The 24,787-nt window shown below is 35.2% G+C and overlaps 1 protein-coding gene across 2 annotated transcripts in view; it reads left to right on the top strand.

The window, feature by feature from the left end:
• The window catches only part of LOC145683060 (uncharacterized), a 105,950-nt gene that overhangs the window by 56,764 nt on the left and 24,399 nt on the right, over window positions 1-24,787 (top strand). Inside the window, exons 1-2 of one of the 2 annotated variants that reach the window (XR_014130966.1) lie at window positions 10,912-11,317; window positions 15,748-16,020. The gene's annotated coding sequence lies outside the window, so the exon portion shown is untranslated. Of the gene's footprint in view, window positions 1-10,911; window positions 11,318-15,747; window positions 16,021-24,787 lie in introns of those variants that run through there. The other variant, XR_014130967.1, reaches the window with a different exon arrangement.

Below are 24,787 nucleotides of genomic sequence, written 5' to 3'. Positions count from 1 at the left end.
GGTGAATTTATTAAAATGGTCTTTAGTTCTTTGAAATTTGTAGACTGAGACATATCTTGAGTACTATAATGTAATTTGATTGGAACATGATTACATCAATTTTTAATGGATTGAGAACATTAATATAGATTTGTGAAATGTGATTAGCAGAAGTAATGACAATATTTGGTATGTTTTGTGATATAAACCTATTGGGTTTTTGGAAGATTATGAATGATATCAGTTATGTGACTTGTGACAAAGGTTTGAAAACTAGACCCCCACCCCTATTAGTTTTAAATACTATTCTTTTATTCAAATTAGCTTGAATATTTCATCTTTACATCAGTTTACAACCGACAAAGTCACCCAGACCGTTTACTGCGCGTGCTTGAATTTCTATATATTCACATTGAAAGCAATAATTAGAAATCACTATACCTGAACCCCAATAGCTCCTTTTGTATTTACTTGTCTTTTAATTAGCCTGTTGGATTTCAACGTATCAATAAATAATGCTTTTAAATCCATTTTTTAAAAAGTATACTTTTGGTTATTGTACATTTAAGACATGGTGGATTACTTCCTTTTGTGACAACTTTTAGTAATGAGTGGTGCTATCTTATCTACAGAATACTCCACACTTGAAAAATTTATTACAGTTGTTATCATAAGACAATAGTTATTGAACTTTCGCTAAATATGTTTACAGATAAAGTATTGCGTACAATAAGGAGGAACAAATGCTATCGAAAACTCGTCAAATGTTAAGGATTCTTGTAGACAATCCATGTAGTAAGTTGTGAATATATGTTAAAACTGAAGCCTACATTATGTATTTGATCAGTGCTAAAAAATACCTGTGAATTTTCATTAGGTAGGCCATATGTTAAAAGCATAGGAAAGAAAAAACTAACACCAACTTTGCAATGGGAAAGGAGAATAAACTGTTTCACAAACTTCTTCTTCTTATGTCTGAAGTTTCATGAAAGTAAAATTTATTTATTTGTACAAGTAATCACCGATTTATTTCCTATTTATCTGTATTCTTTTTTCATGTCTATATGACATATATTCAAAGATCATTTACTTATTTAAACAGGTTTTTATGTCGATGCGCTAGGTTATATATTTCTATTGTATTGAATTAGATTCAATCTCCCAACATGACCCTCCTCCTCTTTGCTAACCGGATAGCGTCCCTGCTTTCGGGGTTGGCAGACTACAGTCATAATTCGTTATGGTTCCTTATCGATTTCGACAGTGCAATTTGACCTTGTATGTCCATATCAGATAACTCGCGGCCGAATGTGATTGTCGACATAGGTTGTGAGAGGTGCTGTTTCAGTTTTTCCGTCACTTGCACCACAGATGCACGTTGGTTCTGATTGATAATCCTCTTTAATGCTAGGCGGAACCTGTCACTGAGGATTTCCTTCAGACCAGTTGTTCTTCTTCATCCATGTGGTTTTGTTGTGAATTTTGTAGACTGTCATCAACTACATATTTAATAACACATTACTTCGTCACGCTCACACCACATAAATAAGCATCAACTTAACCATTTTGGGAAATCAGGAAAAAATCGTACGCACATTTTACAGTATCAGTTTGCTCAGTTCGCTGCACACTGGCGTTCTACTGATCCTAACATATTACGGAAAAAAGTGTGATTTACCATATACGAAGTAGCGTGCACCTTTGGCGTACAGGGTTCCGGGTTCGATTTCTGGTGGGAAAGCCATAAAATATTTTTAAACCCATTATTGTGATTCGGATTCCATGTGTAGATGCATATAATTTCTAAGTTTCGGAAGTCCTGTTTGATAGAGTGTACGAATGAGAGAAAAAATAAAGTAAGAAGAATGGATGGTCGTGTGTAACTGTCATACATGTATACATTTAAAATGACTGATCGTTACAAGCGATTGTACCCATATGGCAGAAATCTGGTAGTATACATTTCCTGGTAGAGAAACGAATAATGACACGTCCGTGGTATTGAGATCATTTGTTATTGATCACTTCGCTCTACAGAAAGTTTGTCATATGGGTTAGATGATGGGTTTACGTTTGTGCTTTGGAGGAAAGTAATATGATGTTTTGTATTTGTTAACGTATTAGATAATTAGAAGAATGTTTAGTTGCTTGGCGTGTGACAACAGTGAGTGATAGTATTGGCAAAATGGCTTTGGATCATTTCATATTTGTTTCTATCTTGCCTCGACGAAGACTAAGGAGGAAGGATGGAAAAAGCATACCAATTATAAGTGAGATGTTTGTACCTGTAGATGTGTTCTAGCCATACCTTTGATACTGTGCGTGAACTTCCATTCTTGTAATGCTGTATATGTGTACATGGCGATATTCATTTGTGAAGGATAGTTTATTAATTAACTGTCCAATTTGGTTGACATAAATCTCATCATTGGGGAGGGAAAAAGTAAAAAATGCAAAATGGGACATTGCCTTATCGTTATTTCTTTCAAAGATTGGATTTTCGAATCTGGGAAGATGGCATTTTCCTGAACTGAATATTTCTCAGCCATTGGATTGACAATGTTAAGACTTACTTTGCCAATCCAATGGCTGAGAAATATTCAGTTCAGGAAAATGCCATCTTCCCAGATTCGAAAATCCAATCTTTGAAAGAAATAACGATAAGGCAATGTCCCATTTTGCATTTTTTACTTTTTCCCTCCCCAATGATGAGATTTATGTCAACCAAATTGGACAGTTAATTAATAAACTATCCTTCACAAATGAATATCGCCATGTACACATATACAGCATTACAAGAATGGAAGTTCACGCACAGTATCAAAGGTATGGCTAGAACACATCTACAGGTACAAACATCTCACTTATAATTGGTATGCTTTTTCCATCCTTCCCCCTTAGTCTTCGTCGAGGCAAGATAGAAACAAATATGAAATGATCCAAAGCCATTTTGCCAATACTATCACTCACTGTTGTCACACGCCAAGCAACTAAACATTCTTCTAATTATCTAATACGTTAACAAATACAAAACATCATATTACTTTCCTCCAAAGCACAAACGTAAACCCATCATCTAACCCATATGACAAACTTTCTGTAGAGCGAAGTGATCAATAACAAATGATCTCAATACCACGGACGTGTCATTATTCGTTTCTCTACCAGGAAATGTATACTACCAGATTTCTGCCATATGGGTACAATCGCTTGTAACGATCAGTCATTTTAAATGTATACATGTATGACAGTTACACACGACCATCCATTCTTCTTACTTTATTTTTTCTCTCATTCGTACACTCTATCAAACAGGACTTCCGAAACTTAGAAATTATATGCATCTACACATGGAATCCGAATCACAATAATGGGTTTAAAAATATTTTATGGCTTTCCCACCAGAAATCGAACCCGGAACCCTGTACGCCAAAGGTGCACGCTACTTCGTATATGGTAAATCACACTTTTTTCCGTAATATGTTAGGATCAGTAGAACGCCAGTGTGCAGCGAACTGAGCAAACTGATACTGTAAAATGTGCGTACGATTTTTTTCTGATTTCCCAAAATGGTTAAGTTGATGCTTATTTATGTGGTGTGAGCGTGACGAAGTAATGTGTTATTAAATATGTAGTTGATGACAGTCTACAAAATTCACAACAAAACCACATGGATGAAGAAGAACAACTGGTCTGAAGGAAATCCTCAGTGACAGGTTCCGCCTAGCATTAAAGAGGATTATCAATCAGAACCAACGTGCATCTGTGGTGCAAGTGACGGAAAAACTGAAACAGCACCTCTCACAACCTATGTCGACAATCACATTCGGCCGCGAGTTATCTGATATGGACATACAAGGTCAAATTGCACTGTCGAAATCGATAAGGAACCATAACGAATTATGACTGTAGTCTGCCAACCCCGAAAGCAGGGACGCTATCCGGTTAGCAAAGAGGAGGAGGGTCATGTTGGGAGATTGAATCTAATTCAATACAATAGAAATATATAACCTAGCGCATCGACATAAAAACCTGTTTAAATAAGTAAATGATCTTTGAATATATGTCATATAGACATGAAAAAAGAATACAGATAAATAGGAAATAAATCGGTGATTACTTGTACAAATAAATAAATTTTACTTTCATGAAACTTCAGACATAAGAAGAAGAAGTTTGTGAAACAGTTTATTCTCCTTTCCCATTGCAAAGTTGGTGTTAGTTTTTTCTTTCCTATGCTTTTAACATATGGCCTACCTAATGAAAATTCACAGGTATTTTTTAGCACTGATCAAATACATAATGTAGGCTTCAGTTTTAACATATATTCACAACTTACTACATGGATTGTCTACAAGAATCCTTAACATTTGACGAGTTTTCGATAGCATTTGTTCCTCCTTATTGTACGCAATACTTTATCTGTAAACATATTTAGCGAAAGTTCAATAACTATTGTCTTATGATAACAACTGTAATAAATTTTTCAAGTGTGGAGTATTCTGTAGATAAGATAGCACCACTCATTACTAAAAGTTGTCACAAAAGGAAGTAATCCACCATGTCTTAAATGTACAATAACCAAAAGTATACTTTTTAAAAAATGGATTTAAAAGCATTATTTATTGATACGTTGAAATCCAACAGGCTAATTAAAAGACAAGTAAATACAAAAGGAGCTATTGGGGTTCAGGTATAGTGATTTCTAATTATTGCTTTCAATGTGAATATATAGAAATTCAAGCACGCGCAGTAAACGGTCTGGGTGACTTTGTCGGTTGTAAACTGATGTAAAGATGAAATATTCAAGCTAATTTGAATAAAAGAATAGTATTTAAAACTAATAGGGGTGGGGGTCTAGTTTTCAAACCTTTGTCACAAGTCACATAACTGATATCATTCATAATCTTCCAAAAACCCAATAGGTTTATATCACAAAACATACCAAATATTGTCATTACTTCTGCTAATCACATTTCACAAATCTATATTAATGTTCTCAATCCATTAAAAATTGATGTAATCATGTTCCAATCAAATTACATTATAGTACTCAAGATATGTCTCAGTCTACAAATTTCAAAGAACTAAAGACCATTTTAATAAATTCACCTGAAAACAATACAAAACATATCTATCGGGAGCAATAAACCCTTTGCAAGCTCCTACATCAAAAAAAAAAAAAAAAAAAAAAAAAAACTATCATAACAATCATATCATCACAACTTCAATCAAAAACTAGTTCACTTTACATACCAGTAACTACATTATCCACTTATCGACCAACATTGTCAGCAAAATATCTCACATTTATCACTCGCTCTCAACAGTTTTATCATAAATATCAGCGTATAAAAAATAAAAAAAAAAAATCCAAAACACTTCATCATCACCAAAAGTTCAAAGGTTAATCAAATTATATCTGTGCTTACAAGCTATGGTATTGGTATAAAATCTGTAATACTCTCTCTGAGGTCACTCATCCTAACAAGTATTGAAAACATTTCAATGCTCTTTGCAAAAGCAGTAAAACACCATATCCATTATTAAATAATGCGTTATCTATATAAACAGACTCTTTTAAAGCTGCTGCTTTTGCTAATTTCCTTCAAGACTTCTTCACACCACTCCGTCCCACATATTCATATAGACATCCATCCAACACATTCATTTCATCTTCTGTTTCATTACAACCTCATATCCTTCATACTCTTCCGCAAAAATAAATCTCAAACAAAACCATTCATAGTTCAAATATCCGTACAGTTATTCGTAACAAAGGAATAGTTCCCCTGTCTTTAATTCAATAAACTATCGTCATATTAAACTATGCCCTCTTATATTACTTACTTTGTTACCCACAATTTTTACTATCATTCTGCACACTGGATATTTTCCTGTCACCTGGAAACCCTCTAAGACGTTAATGTTTCCAGACCAAGAAAAAAAAACTCATACCATCTTATCATCCTACCGTACAATTCAATTAACGTTTGCTTTTAGTAAAACCCTATAACGTATTATAGTAAGACGTCTGTATGCATACATAACAACACAAAATACATCCCATACATCAAGCAAAATTTCACCCAGGATATTCGATCAACAATCAACTACCGGTCTTAACTACCATGGTTACACAACATTATAATTAGATCAAACCAACATGTCTTGTATTATTTAACTCAAAAAATATTTAACAAAGTAAACACCACACAATTGCATACACAATAATTCATCTTCAATTTCCTATCTTGTATATAAAACTGATATACAAGTTTTTAAATCAACCGGCTGTCATATATTTCAATATATAACTGCTTCTCCCATCGTATTTTCCTTCACTGTTGAGTACCTCAAAAAATCTGGTCTGTCACCAGATCTCTATGTTCCCAATATGTATCCACTTCCTGATAACTTCAGGTCTTTCAATATGCCACCAACACTATCTTTTCTTGCGTTAAAATCTAGTATCCAATCCATCAACATTGCTCTACAGATAATAATTAACAGTTTTCTTCAGTGGTGCAGCAAATAAAAACTAGCAATCAACACCACAAAAACACAAATTATCATCATCATTCCTCCGTAAAACATCAAAAATCCATAAAAAATCCTAACTACCTTTCCCTAAAACTAAATCAAGCTCTCATCCAAGCACATTCAAGTGTAACTTAGTTAATGGTCACATTCACTAAACATCTCAGTTAAAAACATCTTCAAACAATCGCAAAAAAAAAAGCATACAATAAAGTTAACTTATTAAAAAAAAAAAAGTGTCGGCAAACGTCCTGAATACTGAAAGCAAACACAATTCTAAATACATACAAGGCGTCTTTTACGGCCTGTGCTAACTTACGAAAATGCTGCATGAGTTAAAACCATCCACACAGTTTACAAAAACTTATTAATGATGGAACAATGTGCTTTCCACATTGCATATCGAGTCAAACTAATTAGTCCTACAGCAAAGTTGTGCAACCAAATTCAGTTTCCTACACTCCATTTTCATCTTAAAACTTTGCGTCTCGCATACATATGCTCTCGTTATAACCCACGACCCCTTACTTTAAAATACTATGTGCCTTTTAGCTCTCCATCCTTCTCCATGTTAATATTATCCTCCAACGCTATCATTGGTCTATACTCTCTATTGCTACAATCTACCTCCTGAGCCCTTTGACCAGTAGGGTCTCCCAAATTATCAAGTTCATGATCATCTGCCACTCATATTTCCATTATTTGTACACTAAATCCATCTACCACTACCAGGGTTCCCATTATCTACATTAAAGCTTAAGCAGCCCCTAGGCAAAAAAAAAAAAAAAAACTTCATCTGCCTAACACTTCTGTGCTGTGATATACTAGCACACCTCGCCTCATCCCTCATGCTCATCATTCACAATATACAGGTATAATATACTTTATCAGTACATATTCATTATTCTTTCCATATTTCTACTCTTCCAGTTCTATACAATACTACACTAACTGCAATTTCCTCGTTAATTTCCTAGCAAATGTTAAGGATTGGAAAGATCCTTAAAACCTTAGCAATTATTATAATGTAATAAAAACTTCTATGAAACATCACACAATCCTTAAATCCTCCAATTATACATCACTCTTCCCTAAAAACTGCATAACCCTCTAAAATGGTACAAGTCAATATAACTAGCTATAAACAAACAAACGAACAACAAACGTATAAGTTCCAATAAAAGTTTATATTTTGTGTATTTGTTCACATAACAATGCTAGGTTGCAATGTTCACATCCTTCTGCATTTCCACAACCACCGCATATATGTGGTATCTCTCTTTCATGCCAAAATAAATAATTCGTTGTGTGTCTGTATTAACGCATAATATGTACACCTATATCTTAATAAACAAATCTAGTTAGTATATAATGCAAATCTGACATTCGTGTGGTATCATCTCGTTCTCATAACATTTTATGTAGTTATCACACATATTACAAGTGTGTAATTCATCACCGGGTAGTTCTATCAAATACACCCATAATCGTGTTTTCCATATTATGCAATAGATGGCTCCACATATTTTCACGCAATCTGTTATTGCTACCGCATTCAACGTAAATAATTATAATATTGTATATGGTAGTTCCTAAATAAATTAAAAATCGGGTTCAAAATTCTCTATTGTAACTACACAGCATTCTTAAATAAGTAAAAAAAGTTCTGTCTACAAATTTTTTTCGCATATACGTTCTCATATATATACTCTCATATTTTAAGTGTCATAAATATAAACTAGAATTCTGGCCACAAAAAAAAAAAAAGGTATTGTCTTCTACGGTCCTACCATCCATTGGATGGGAATGAAACTCTTGATAAATATTACAATAAACTACATTAAAGTTTATATTTTGTGTATTAGTTCACATAACAATGCTAGGTTGCAATGTTCACATGCTTCTGCATTTCCACAGTCAACGCATATATGTGGTATGCACAAATAAAATAATTCATTGTGTGTCTGTATTAACGCATAATATGTACACCTATATCTTAATAAAACAAATCTAGTTAGTATATAATGCAGGTCTGACATTCGTGTGGTATCATCTCGTTCTCATAACATTTTATGTAGTTATCAAAAATGTTACAAGTGTGTAATTCATCATCGTGTGCCTCTATCGAGTACAGTCATAATTGTGTTTTCCATATTATACAATAGATGGCTCCACATATTTTCATGCAATCATGTGTTGCTACTGCATTCACCGTAAATAATTATAATATTGTATATGGTAGTTCCTAAATAAATTAAAATCGATTCAAAATTCTCTTGTAACTATACAATAGTTTTTTTAAATAAATGACAAAAAAATGTTCTGTCTACCAAATTTTCGCATATAAGTTCCCATATATAATCCCATATTTTAACTGCTCTAAGCATAAATTGCATCGCCTCCATAGCCAAGTCAAAGAGCATCCACCTCATAGGCTGGATGAAGGTTTATATTCTGTGTAACTTTTCAGATACTAATGGAAAATTGTAATGTACACACGTCTCTGTTTTTCCACAGTCAACGCCAATATATGGAGTTTCTCTTTCATGCCTAAAATAAAATAAATCAATCTGTGTCTATATTAATGCGTAATATGTACCTCTATATCTTAATAAAACATAAATCTAATTACTATATAATGCAAGTCTGACAATCACGTGGTATCATGTCATTCTCATAACATTTTATATTGTCGCAAACGCAAATACTACGTAAATCCTTCAGCCTATTTGTATCAATAGTTGATAACACAATACAATACGTATATTCCAAATACTTGTACTACACCACGCATATACATAATTGCCCATTCAAAACTTTCAACAATTTCTAATTGTACAATTATTTTCGTGTAAGTGCGTTGAATACTAAAAATCAACAGTTTTCATAATTTCGTCTACGCAAATATATAATCTGCAGAGTTGTATGCTAATCAATGTGTTCCATATTAGTACATGATCTATACCAATATAAATATACCATTCCAGCACTAAAAGTACAATTCGTCTAAATTTTAAATAACTAGTCAATAACATTAAAATATAAATAATTATATACATTGTAAATAATTCAATCGATAATATTCTAATTTCGTAAGTTGTATTTATAAATAAGTCCCTAAGTATAAAAAATACTATATTCCAATAATTCAAATCTATTCAAAACTGTTTTAACATAATGGGAGCAACATCCTCTCCGGTAAACGTAAAACAATAACACCAGTAAATACAAGTCTTTGCCTATGTCTTATGCCTTCAAAATTGTTGATTCATGCTTTCAATAGTACACCAATACTAAAATATGGGTTTCTCTTAAAAATATTACCCGTTGTATTCATTAATATATTATTTCCTAAAATAATAAAACTTTCCCAAACATTCCACATGTCATCTTCCCTATGCATCATGCTAGTCTCATTCCATAATAATTTTGTTATCTCCTAAGCTCATTCTAAAATAGCTTAAAACCCTATCTGTAATGTTATACATTAGCAGTTAAAATTGCCTCATACTTTACAAACAAAAAATATTAAATATTTTTACATACATAAAGCATTTTATACCCATTTCAATAGTTGCAAATACGTCAATTATCTGTCAAATGTATTTGCTGTTGCTTCAAATTAAATCAGTTCCACACGTAAAAAATCAATCACCATATAAAGCTTCCCAACTGTTATCAAATATTATAAGGAATATATATTCTTATAATTCAATACATTGTAAATAAAAAACAATATAATTATCTCTGGTACTTGTTAATTCTATAATAGCAGCTACATAAATACTCTAGTTCGCAGTAAATACAATATACTTAAATATTATGCTCCATACCGTAATCCAATTTAAAATATTTTCAAGCTATTATTTATTTAATTCTTTCAAATGGAAATCGTAGTGCCAATTAGCATAAATACAATCTTCAGCATTTCCTCAATATGTGCAACATTCATCAATGCAAACCAATACTAAACAATTCCCAAGCAACGTGTAAATTGTAATACTCCACCCATTCCAAATCCATCGTGTGCCGTTCCGCACATTCACTACGTTAACGCAAACCAATACTAAAACTGCACCCGAATATAATCTTAAATACATCTATACAAATAAAATATAAGTTTGTTCTATTTTATAGCAATTCAATATACTTCTACAAACCATATTATTAAATAAAAATCCTAAATAAATAATAAACAACCCTACAAAGTGCATACGTATCCAGTTAAACCTAATTTAATAACCTCATTACAAACTAATATATTACGCTTAAATGGTGCTTCAATTCAATAAACAATAATAGCTTTCTCTATTTATTTTATTCTCTTCTCTTTCTTGTACATCTAAATCTCATGTAATTCACCTTAAGTCTCCCCCTTCATTCTGTATCAGTCTCCCATATAACGTGGCTGTTAAATAAAGTTGTAATTATTGCCAATAGATGGTAGCACAGTTGTACATATCGTAGTACTGTGGGGTTCCGCTTTCTTTATCAAAATGTCTCGTTATCTATTATTATTATTTCAATTTTATAATAATTAAGTACATGCTAAAACAAAAAATAATATAAATTAATCACATAATGCAATAATATGTTAAACTATGCAACTTCGCCCAGCCAAATTCTTCACAATTTTAATTACCATCAATCTATACGACAATGCAAGCAAAACGCGCGCATTCGCATTTCAGAGTCCTACTATGGAGGAACCTCTGTTCAACAATCACGCAACGCCGCCATATTGGAAAAACAAATCCGTCCATCAAAACCACAATCGGCAACGCTCAATTCTTCATACGTAAGTATATACATATAATAAGTATTATAGGTTAATTAATATTGATCATTTCCAATTATATAAATAAAAGAATGTTCAAGGTAAATTCATAATTAATCTAGTAAAAATTAAAGTATAATTCATAATTAGGGCTTGGTCTCATTACGTAAAAATTATATTATAGGTAACTATACGTAGTCTAATCACTGTAGAGCTCCTCCCTGGCTAATCGGTTAACGTACGCAACTTTGGCGTGGTCAGCCCGGGTTCTATTCCCGGCGGAAGCTCATGTGGTTCGGATTCCACGTTAATCAGTATGTCCACGTCTCATATAACCTCACTGCTAAAAGAAACGCTAAACTAAAGTCAACAACAATCTAATTAGTTTTCGCTGCAACACTACAAAACATCCCTAAAAGAAAAATTTACCTATTTATGGAAAAATCAGTGTAATTATTCTCATTACAAACAACACTGCAATATGGACATAAATTATATACAACTGCAACAACAAACAACCAGGAAATAGCCAACAAAATAGCGGCCGTGTCATCAAAGGTGCGTAAACTTTCTCTTCTTACTTAAGTCACAATAATAAATATATATACAAAGCGTGCCGAAAAATACCATTAACGTCCACGGCTACCAAGCAGCAAATATACAAATCGGGTGTGCAAAACTCGCAACAGTAATGGCGCCAGCGCAAAGGTTACACATACGTAATAAAATATAAAAAGCAAGCGGTAAAAGTATAAAGGGAAGTCAAAGCATAACCAAACAGTAAGGGCGCCAGCGGAAAAATCACACATGCGTAATAAAATATACAAAGCGAGCGGTAAAAGTATAAAGGGAACTCGCACTACGGTCAGACAGTAATGGCGCCAGCGGAAAAATCACACATACGTAATAAGCTATACAAAACAAGCTGTAAAAGTATAAAAGGAAGTCGCAATTAATTCCAACAATAATGGCTACAGCAAAAAATCACATACGTAATAAAATATATAAAGCAGGCGGTAAAAGTATAAAGGGAACTCGCACTACGGTCAGACAGTAATGGCGCCAGCGCAAAAGATCACAGAGACACGTAATAAAATATACACAGCGGCGGCAAGTCCTCTGCTGTGTAGAAGTACGTCAATTACTACTTCCTGCCCCCCCCCCCAAATGACCAGCTTTTAAAACATCATAGTAAAATTATCTCGCTTCATTTATTTAAAAGTAACAAATTTTATTGACAATTAATAATTTATGGTATAATAGTATGGCGAAATAGTATTGGAAATTTTCCATACCGATCGAAAAATAGTACAGTATCTCTTCCTTATACCGATCGAAAAATAGGATACTTTTTTGTGACAGCAGATTACACAATTTACTGCGATTTATATTTGACAGTTTGAAGACAAACGTTTTAACAAGGTACTACAAATACAGCCATAAAACAAAAGTACTAAACTGATTTGAAGGACAGTATATTTTTATATGCTTTAACAAGTGTTTTAAAAGACATAGAGGATGGAAAATTTGGTGGGAAACAATGTTTTTATTCAATTTGGATTTCATTCGCTCTTTTTTTTTTTTTTTTTTTACTTACGAATAATAAATAAGTATTTTTGTCAGGAAACCGTAAAGAAATTAAGTATACAAGGTCTTAAATTTAAATATAAAGGTAAGCAAGAAAAGTTCTGTCGCTTTTTCACCCACCATCTTCGAACATCAATATATCACCTAACCTGGAAGATCAAAAATAGTCTCCATCAGCATCGACGACCTTCTGAAAACGTTCTGGAAGACCATGGAATCCATCGCGGTAGAACTTAGTGGGCCGTGAAACGAAGAAAGTATCAGCTGCATTTTGGACTTTTACTAGGAATTTGAACTGGCATGCTCTAAGGTGATTGTTCAAAGAGTGGAACAGGTGATAATCGGACGGTGCAATACCCGGGGAATATAGTGGTTGCAATATTGTTTCCCATCCAAGGCGGAGAATGGTGTCCTGAGTCATCCTAGCCACGTGGGACTTAGCGTTGTCCCGTAAACGAGGACCCATTTGCAATTCAGAAGTGATGGCTCCAGAGTTTTGAGTTTTTCTTGAGCACAGCTCAACTGCTAACACTACACTGTTGCATTGATACTCTGACCAGCTGGTAGCAGTTCCCGATGCACGATGCACCAAACACACAGAAGGACCTACTTCTGGTACAGTGCTGGTTTCGGCTGTTTTGAAATCGGTTCATGGGATGCTAACCAATGATGACGGCGCCCTGAAGCTTCGTATAGAATCCACTTTTTATCACATGTCAATGCCCTGTCCAGAAATGGCTCCGAAACAGTAAATAAACACAGGCGACTGCGGCGTTACCTTCTGGCCCGGAGTCAAAACATGTGAGACCCATCGACCCAACTTGTAATGCTTCACAAGTTGATAGATGTGCTGCCGAATGGTTTCTCCACACACTGAATTGTAGTCCTAGTTCCTCTTTGTACATGTGTTGGTCTTCCGGCACGTGATGTTTTCGGGTGTTTCGTCATCGTCCTTAAACTTGTTAAACCATCGCTGCAATGTTCGCGTCGTGACGACACCCTCACCAAAGGCCTGGCATATCTTCTATCCCGCTACAGCAGCGTTTGACTACCATTTGAACTCGTTCAGCATACATGCTCTTATGACGCTCTGTGGATGTCCCATGTTCCCCCTGTCTTTACACAAGTTCACGGTGTATCTGAATTGCCACAACCAGCTAGTATGTTGGATATACCCACACCAACAACTGACGTTCGCCTTATCTCCACTCACATCCAACTCACGATGTGAGGTCCAATTGAACACAGACCTCAACGAAAAGGGACAAAACTTTCTTGGTTACCTTTACAGTTATGCACAAAAGTATAGCGTTTGGTCCCAGGCAGTAGTTCTTGATTAAGCACAATAAAAACTCTCTTGAATATAATTTATAGAGAATATTATTATTATTATTATTATTATTAATAATAATAATAATAATAATAATAATAATATAGTGAAACCAATAATTTTTTATAATGACTCTATATAGCACTGAGCATTATTGCACAGCTGAAGGTGTTGACTGGTACAGTCTGTCTCGATTTTAACTAATTATTATTAAACTAAGGCCTGTGACAAACATCTTGGCATTTCAGCTAAACGAATAAAGCGCAAGCTCTGACGCGATGTTGCCGAGTGTTAAGGGGTGTGGTTATGGATAAGCAGACGAACTACAGCGCGATCAGGTGGCAGAGGATAGACGTGGATGTGTACAAAATAAACGTGGCAATACCGCTGGCCTCTAATTTGCTAGCAGCATTTAAAGGGAACTTGGAGCGCCGCCTTCAAATGCCAAGATGTTTGTCACGCTGTTTAGCTGAACCTGCGCTATTTACACAGCGCACAGTTCTAATATGAGCGTGAATCTCCTTCCCATTTCTCACTTTATCTGTGCAAGTCATTTTACTGACACAAGTAAAAGACAGGAAGACTTTCAAAGGGAGTGAATTGCTATAGACAAACATATAAATGTAGTATTTTAATATAGGCCTATAGAATGTTGGGGTGAGTTTGTGGCAAACTTGGATAAGTAACAGATGATACCAGATGGGAATATTTTTTTCTCATAAATCCATATCCGAGTACACCTCATTGTGGGTTCACAAGCCTTTCAGCATGCAGTAGGTTTTCTTATTCAGATTAAAGCAAAGCGCCTGGAATGTCCAACAAACCCGCTATACACAGCTCCTGTACTGGCTGCCTTTCACAAGGATATCAACCTTAACGTCCTGGTGGCAATATTAAACTAATAGGGTCAAAACGACGCGTAAAATGTAGAATAGAAAAAGAAAGACAACTTTTAAAAATTAATGATTACTGACAAATCTACACAAAATTTGGAATCAACCAGCGAAAATGGCACGTTTCTAGCAGTTGTGGTTTTCGACATCTCATTGTCGACAGATTGGCCACAAACATATAAACTCGAAAGGATTGGCCACAAACATACAAAGTTTTTTTTTTAGCATTTTAATATATAGATTCTTCATAATTTTTTAATTCTAAAATTTTGCGACACATCTTAGGGGACTGCGTGACACAGCAGTCTGTCGCGACACATCGGTTGAGAACCACTGACATAGTGCATCGAAAACCATCAAAAATAAAACTAAAATATATCTATGTTGCTACCTCAAGCATAGAAAACTTTTGCAACTAAGTCTTACAATTCATAATACATTTATTCTTAGTGTACTTCCATGTTTATATAATGCATTTTGTTTAATAAAGTAAATACAATTGACTGATAGAAGATAAATAACATTTCTCCTACTCCATATAATTTTCCTTACGATGTAAAATCATCACAGTAACTTCATGATAATTACTGAGATTATATCTTTATCTAATCTCTGATAAATTGTATTTGTCTTGATTGCAGTTGGTGATTCTGTTGATGACGTCACCCTGCCATAGCATCTCCTTCATCTACCGCCTTATACGACAGAACGTGATTGGTCCTCCCGTTATCTATAAGGTACAAAGCTGGCCCTTCGACCCAGAGGCCGGGCGTCGACTCCGGCCGGCGTATGAGGCAAACTATGGTCGTCATGGAGAGAGACTGATAGCAATGCTTGGCCGAGGAGAGCTTGGCGTCTACAAAGGAAGAACGGAGGAACAATATGCGAATGAAGAGAAAAACGCCAGCTACTAGGTTAGTATAACATTCGATATTCATTCTTCACAGTTTGCTTTCCGTTTTCAACTCCTCGCCTCTGTCCCCTAACCATGTAGTGTACTAAACATTACTCGAAATAAATATAGTGACGATGATCAAACTCTGAAGCACACACACACAGAAGGCATGTGGCTACGAGGTGACAGTAGATTTACGTATATCAGTTTTAAAAAAGAAATGTTTCTAAGTAAAATATAAATGCAAAACTGTATTGTACCAGAGGATGTACTTGTTGCATATACGTACTTCATTAAAATGGTCTTCCGAAATCAGGGAAGCTACATACATAATAGTGTACACACCAATATATCATAAATTTCTGCTTGTGCAGGAGTAGGTAGAGCAAATTACAGTCCGGAGTCCTTTCTCACTACTGGTTCTCATTATAAAAATCCTCTATAAACAGTATTTTACAGAAATACTACAATAATGTAAATTCTCTAGAATAAGCTAGTAATAGTCTCCCTTTACCCTGAAGGTCTAAGGTCTCGGGAAGGTTTCTTCAGTAGCGAACTACTTGAGAGGGTGTAGGACACTTGCTGCTCCAGTGCAAAGAGAGAGGTTAGAGATCTCGACAAAGCTCCACTGCAAGCAGAAAGAGAGGTAAAGTCTCCCATAAGATTGCACTATAAGCCAGAAGGAGAAGGAACGATAACTCCATTGCAAGCGAAGGCTTTAAATTATGGTAGGTATTTCCTAGGCTCCACTGCAAGCTCAGAAACGGGATTTGACACTCGAAACTGATGTCTGTCCATGGAATGATCTTGGTTATATAGCGCCCCAACAGTATCTCATCTTTTCCTGGCCATCCCACTTCTCAAGCCCACTATGTCCACTTTACATTTGTCCATTTCCAATTTTAAATTTTCAAGTTTACCTGCACGTCGTACAGTTCGTACGTTTCAGGTTCCCATACTGAAATGAAAGTTATTATTTTCTCCTCTGATGATTCTTCCCGGAGTAGTCCACACCCGGAGATCCGAACGGAGGACTATTTTACATTTTACCTCCGGATTTTTTTTTTTTTTTTTACCTCAGGAAGAACCATCATATTTATTTATTCTCCTCCTCCGCTCCTCCTGGGAAAAAGATAATGTGGTAGTATTCCCCACCACCTTTTAGAACAGTTTCCCCTCCTAAGGACAAAAAGGTGGCCTGACCTCCACCCGCTCATCCGCCCTCCGAAAAGGCCGTTGGCACTTGGTAGAAACTGACTTCTTATCCCGGTCGGTCCCCATCTAAGTTAGCCGCCAAAGACGTTGCCCGCTTTCTCCCGTGAGGAGGTTATGTTGAGATTTTCCCTTCGTTTAGGATGAGACTCGAAGGCTTTTCTCAAACCTCTCCAATACTTTTAGAAAGTGTGAAACTCTTATCATGTTTTTACTTCAAGTCTAAAGTTAAAAAAAAAAAATGAAGACAAAGTTTTCCAATCCTATTTACAAAGACCTTTCAGAGGATTATGTTAGATTATTAATTAACGTGTTTTGCTTGTTCTACTGGAATTATATTTAGACGAAGTTAAAAAAAAAAAAAAAAAAAAAGCTCGTCAGTATGATGATGGTAGCAATAACATTTCATGCATATGGTATACCCGCTAACACATTCACATGAGAACGATAATATTAGATGGAGCTTAATGTCGGAAGTTTAATAGAATTTTGGATTATGTTCTCACTGGGCTCCATGGAATAACCGTGTTACACTACGGAAGGGCCGCTCAATAGGAGACGTTCACATCTGATGCGTTGACTTCCTTGTTTGATCCTAGCTCGCGCCAAGTAGACTTTGTGGAGGACAAACACCGTGTTCGTGATTTTTTTCGGTTTTCCCGTTTCCTCCCACTTTCTCCATTCCACCATTTCATTCATTCCCATCATCACTGTCTCTTTTAGCCTAACCGGCATAATATTGGGACGTAAAAATGAAATACTTCATTTCATTTTCACACTATGGGCGCCGTGAATACAAAACTTTGAAATCCATTGGCTTTGGCACCATTTATATTATTAGCAGGTATGTACAGTATCCTATTCATATATTAACTGATATACTCAATATTCTTTGAGTCTGGTGGCATGATTTGTACACCACTTTATTATAGGCGAGATAGTTTGGTGAAAAACAACCTGACAGCTCGTCTTGCATGAGGTCTCTGAGCCTGCCAGTTATACCGGGCTCAAACCACGACCGAGATCAGCGACGCAACAAAGCAATAGTGCTGCCAAAATGTCTTGAGCCGTGGCAAAAATGCAAACTAAAGCTCACACCCACGCGTTGAGCCAATAAGGGTTCAGCTGTTGCTAAGCAAGAGATCCTTAGCAAAGAGGAGTGGAATTCCTTCAGCCGATAGCAGCACCTGGAACGGAAGACTAGGTGTCAAGTCAATGTGGTATATATATAGTTGTCGTCTGGGGCAAGAACTCGCATTAATGCCCCCCCCCCCATGATCAACCAAACCGAAACGCTGTCCGACTACGCCTGATATAGCATCACACAATAATTCTCGTGTTCCATGTTTCTTCAAATGGTAAAGTTTGATTTCAAAATTGCAGTACATAATTTAATTTTAGTATAAAATACGTGTAAAACACCAAACTAATTAGTATTTGATTGCCAAATAATCGGAGATTAGAATGCTTGACACATTATCATAATAACTGCAAATCATAATGTTTTTGGAATTATATCGGGATGTACATATGTGTAGAATGAATGAACAGTCTATTGCTTTAGAATAGAATATTTAATTATGACAAACAATCAAGCTGTTTTCTCAAGTATTATACTCGGACATTTTGCAAGTCTTTTAAATCGATATAAGTTAAATGAAAATACAAAAAACTGGAACTAAAATTTCACTTTGCGGGCTCTTTTGGTTGCAAAGGTTTCTACAATGTCTTCAAAAGATAGTTTTGAAGCTAAGTTATGCTCTATGGATATAATCCTAATAAGGTTGGTGAGTCGTTGTTGTCCTGTTAAGTTTTTGATGTAATTTTTTTATGATCTTTAGTTTGCTAATACTCCTTTCCTTGTCCTATAGTAAAAATAAGTATTTGCCCAGTTTTGTACCTTTCCAATCCGGCGCCAGGGGCACAATCCCCGTTTGAACTCCGTAGTTACGTCACTGGTCGAGATTAGGAGTACATATTATTATTATTATTATTATTATTATTATTATTATTATTATTATTATTATTATTATTATTATTATTATTATTGAAAACTTGTAAATACAATGCTGCACCTGAAATCGCAGAAAGGGTCAGACAGAGGGGCGTATGACCAACTAGTGAAAATGATACTGGGCTGAAGTATGGTGAGTTTACGAAGAGGGACGTCAGTGAGCATTAAGGTCCACTGACCTATAATGACAGATGTGCACAACTACACGAAGGAAGTTTGTAATTCTGGTCACTTTAAATTGTCAGTGGCTCTTAAACCAGAAGAAATTAAATGACAATGTAAAATCAATACAATTGTATTCTATGAGGACGAAAGTACTAAGATGTTTTTAAGTGATGATGTAACAACGCTCTTTCTTCACTCTAGACTTGTTGTGAACTATAGTAATTACTGCAAGCGGAAGAAAACAAAGGAAGCAACGGTACGTTAGTTTGTCTTATGTAATAATTTACTTATTACAACATTTGCTGTACAAAAAGTGTAAACATACTTCCAGTTTATGTTTATATATAATAATACCCTGAGGAACAGAATGGAATTGCAATCTTAAAAATAATTTTACTGGATGTCAACATGTAGCCAACAAAGGTATTAGTTTCTAAAATATGCCGATGTTTCCGGTGAACCTGTACGAAATGAAAAAATATTTGAAAATACACACAAAATGCAAAGATTATTAAAATTAACATAAACTACGCAATACGGGGAAATATGCACAGAGATGCTGAAAACTTCCTGGCTTTGTACCTTTCCCCTACACATAAAATCTTGAGTGTTGGTTCATTTGAAAGTTTAGTATCTATAAGTAAGTAATGGTGTAAATATATGTTCCTTGTGATTGCTTTTTTTTTCTTCTTCTCTCCAGGTTTGAAACAGTAATGGCGAAGACTAAAGTAATTTTTTTTACAGCTTTGAAGTATAGGATCGTCATGAAGTTTTTTTTTTTTTTTTTTTTTTTTAACAGTGAAGGTCTGCAAAGAACATTCACACTGACTGTGAGATGTCGGATACAATGACGAAGCAGTGTCATTTCTATAGCACCATCAAAAACCTGTCCATTTCACGATTGATCAGCCGTGCAGTGGGTGCCTTTCAAGTTCAACTGATCCGACATGTGATGTGTCCATGAGCTTGAGGACAGAAGAATATCATTAGGGAATTTAGATGCACAATGTCTCACGGAAGTGAACGAATTCAAACATCTAAGGTGCTTCAGGCCCGTTTTGAAGCTAGTACTTCGAATTGTTTCGTCTGATCAGCAACTAAGGATAAAACTTGGCTCCATATTCATGATCCTGAAACCAAGGAGTAGTCAATGAAGTGACGCCATTCCGAATCTCCGCTGTTAAAGAAACCAGCAAAGATCATCATGGCTTCAATTTTCTGGAACAAAGACGGTATTTTGTTTATGAACTGCCTACCTCGAATCTCTAGTATCACCGCAAATTTTATAGTTATCCATATTCAGAAAGTTTTCCGTTCTTTTTCATTTTTCCCACATCTTTCCCACTTTTTCAAAAGAGGAAAATTGCTTCAGCAAAATTGCTTAAATAAATAAAAATGAAAGATGTGGCATAGGGTCCATTACCTTGACATTCACCAAAACAAACAAAAATAAATTACTTTGAAACTTAACACCATGACTTGTAACTTTTCATTTGTGCTGTATTTGAATGACTTGGCAACACTGAATTGAGATAAAATTAACCATTGAACAATTAAGAAAGACAAAAGAATGTACTTTTCCCTTTCCCCGGTGGCTACGAGAAACGCTTTCACTTCCTAGCTTAAACTCTACATCCACTTCTGCGGGAGACCTACATTTCATCCGTCCCACCACTTCAGCCACTCTCCAATCCAAACAGCAAACGCCACTGGCCTCCTGACCCACTTTTCCCTTTGCACTACGCTACGTGTCCATTCGCTCGTTTATATTACCTCACTTGTCACAGGTAGTCACTTTTTCACTAGTTCCAACTGTTCCAGTGATCGACAGTTTCTGATAAATACATTAATAACATATTGTTGAGTATATTCAAAAGTTAGCAGTGCAGACTTTCAAAGCAAATATATTTCTTCTTAAATAAATAAATGAATAAAGTTAGTTAAAGATTCCTCTCAATGGACAGAAAATATGTTATGCATAGCTTTGTTTGAAGGAATCAAATAAATTAAAAGATGTAATAGGAAACCGTTTGACCAATAAAAGTTAAACTAGTAGTGACGACGCCAGAGAGGGGTCTAGGAAGTGAGTGCCCCCTGGTGGCTATGCCTTCTTCCCTCCCGACTGCCTCCAGACCAATTGTATTGTAGTGTAGTTCAAGTAATATTAAACTATTCATTTTGATATTCAAATGGTGTGACTGCTATCAACTACAGAGAAAAGAAAGATTATCGTGATTCTTGATTAAAATGTTCGTTTGTGATTAAGTTAAAGCCATGGACAGTTACGGAACACTAGTGGATCTCTCTTTCTTTATAACAAAATTATTGTTCTTTCCTTACAATTTAAATGTCCCCTGGAAGACGGCACTGACAAGGGAAGTTCGGGAAAAAGCACTCGCCTGTAGAGAAACTAAGCATGCCATTTGGAAGACCAATTCATGCTGATTACAACAAGCTAATAAAATTCCTGTACGGTCGAGAACTTTTCGGGAGATTTAACTTGGAAGTTTACATGAAAAAATGAGTAGGCCTATATGCTGATTTAAACGCTATAAAGTATTCTCTCCCATGGCAAAGCTTGATGGTTTGAACTTGCTATTTTATCGAATTTACTTTTCACTTTGGTTATGCGAACTTTTCCCTTGCCGGATACAACGCAATTGCACATATAAAATGTTCATGGTGCAAGGAAGTCTTTTGCCTGCGTCATTTCTTTATAGAACAGAACAACAAGAGTGATCAATTTTTATCTCTAACCTATCATTATTTCGAACTAACAAACCATTAGTTATTGTAAAACAGTTTTTTTTTTCTGTTGCCTCCAATAGATTTCAATTCGTATGTCAATATTCGTTGCTAATAATGTTGTACTTAACGCGTTTAAATGCGCATATAGCCAGTTTTTCATGTAAACTTCCAAGTTGAATCTCTTGAGCAGTTCTTAACCATCAGGAATTTTATTAGCTTGTTGTAATCAGCATCAATTGGTCCTTCAAATGGCATACATAACTTCTCTGCAGGCGAGTGCTTTCTCCGGAACTTCCCTTGTGAACCATGAACTTAGAAAAAATAGTTTTGATCCTTTCAAGCTTCTCCTGGCATAATTGCTTAAAATATTTCAATGTAACTTGGTAATTTTTCTTTTCTTCTTCTTCTTCTTCTTCTTCTTCCTTTTCTTCTTCTTCTTCTTCTTTTTTGTAATTCTAAATCATTAACATGTGTGATATCTATCGACCGTAGTTTAGGTTTCTTTGTTTAAGTTTAGAATCATTTTACAACACCGAGGCAATACGAGACATGACCTACAAGGTGGAATTCTAAAATGCCTTGAATCATCTCTTACCGGGAATCGAACCTGGAACCATGTCCACCAAAGATACATACGCTAGCCACTAGACCACGTAGTTGTTTCCGTACTTAAGAGGAAGAAAACAAGAAATTGCCAGACTTTAGTGGAAGTGGCGTAACATTGTACTTGAAGTGAACGCATCAATTATTACGATCGTTAAAGTTATTACTTACGGTATGTTTTCACGATATTAGACTTTTGTCTGATAACCTTAAAATAGGTTTATTCAAGTGTTTGTCAAATCACCACCCTAACCATAGAACAGGATTTGCCTTGTTCCTCTTCATAATAAAACTCCTTGCTTAAAAATCGATTAAAAACACTGAAAAAAGAAAATGTAAAGAAAAAACTAGACGTGCCACGTGCACAGAGTATGAAGGAGTTTGGTTTGTATGGCGTGGTATTTTCTCAATTCATATTGAAACCGGAAGTAGTAGTAGTTTTCTACCACTTCCGGTTTTAGTAGAGAGAGATATTAGACTGGAGATAGAGCATATTATTGGAAGGCTTAATTGATTGTAGAAAACAGTTTCTCGCTATGTATTACCGTTTTACTCCTCAACAATCAACGTTAAAACCGGAAGTGGTTGATTCCTGCAACTTGTGGATTGGATAGAGGGTTAAGAAATAAGAGGAACCCATAGATTTTTTTTTAAAACGCTTCTATCATTTATCTTTTTGTTCTATGTACGAGTAGATAAATATTGAAAGGAAAGGTGTAGTGCAGTTCTATCCCTTCTGGTTTTAGTAGACAGTTAAGAATGATTATGAAATGTATTCCTGGGATGCTTAATAGATTACAGATGCTTAATAGATCGGTTCTCGCTATCTATTACCGTGTTTACACTATAGCTATGGACGCCAAAAAAAGAAATGGTTGATTTCCACCACTTTCGGTGAATGGATTACTTACATTAAACACTTCGGTTTCTAACTTTTCACCCTGTACTTCTCTACCAAAATTGATTTTCTTTTTGTCTTTTATTTTTCTTTTCTTTCTTTCTTTTTCTTTTCTTTCTTTCTTTTTGTCTCTCGTACGGAAAACACAGACAGAGTAAATGTCATTGGAGTTTTGGTAAAGGAAGCTTCTCAAAATTGAAGTAAAGAATGCCCACTAAATCAAGTGTGATATCTTCTAATCCATAGCTGTACACGAAGTAAAGGATGCTTGAAATAGAAAACCTACGAACAACTATTAATACCGACATGTAAGTTGGTATACGGCTGGTCTCTCGATTATATCTAATTGCATGCGTTTTATTTATTTATTTATTTATTTATTTTATTTTTTTGCCACTTTGTGATACTATAGGAACATCGTTAGCAAATGGATAAGCATTGGCAGGGATGAATCCGGTGGAAATTTCCCTCGGATGAAGCAAAACCCTCCGAATAGATTTTTCATTTTTCTAATTACATATTCTAGTACTAAAGCACTTCCCTATCAAAGAACTTCTCCGTCTCTTCCTCCTGAAACGTTCATATTACCTTCGAGTAAAAATATCTTAGTTCTCCATCTCCACTAGAAATTAGGTGCTAACTGCTAGCCATGAAGTGTTTTTAGCCTTAGGTTAAATTCCCAGAGAGAATGCTTGAGTTCTTTTATGTGGTGGAGTTCATATATAATTCATTTTATATAATCTTGGCGGTGAAGATGGACTTTGATTAAATAAACGATAAACAAAAATGAAGACATAGGAGCGATATAGCATTTCAAACATCGTATGGAAAATAAAAATGCTTATGTTTGAATATTTTGGACCATTCCAATGTTTAATATTCTCCTAAAGATCTGTAAGCATTCTCTGTTTCTTAGTAAACACAAAGGATTTTTTTTTTTTTTTAAGATTAATGCTACTTTTGTAGAGAGGACATGGTGGATCACTGGTAGAATGCTTACCTCTGGTGTGTAGGGTCCCTGGTTTAATCCCCGGCCAAGTAAGTTTATGATGGATGACATCGTGTCCGTGGGTTTCTCATGGTACTTCCGTTTCCTCCCACTTTCTCATTCCCCTGATTATTTCATCATCATTCACTTGCCTTAAT

The sequence above is a fragment of the Thermobia domestica genome, chromosome 1 (assembly GCF_964235325.1).
Source record: "Thermobia domestica chromosome 1, izTheDome1.hap1.1, whole genome shotgun sequence".
NCBI lineage: Eukaryota > Metazoa > Arthropoda > Insecta > Zygentoma > Lepismatidae > Thermobia > Thermobia domestica.
Note: the sequence above shows the minus strand (reverse complement) of the source record. Positions and strands in the feature narration are given on the sequence as shown.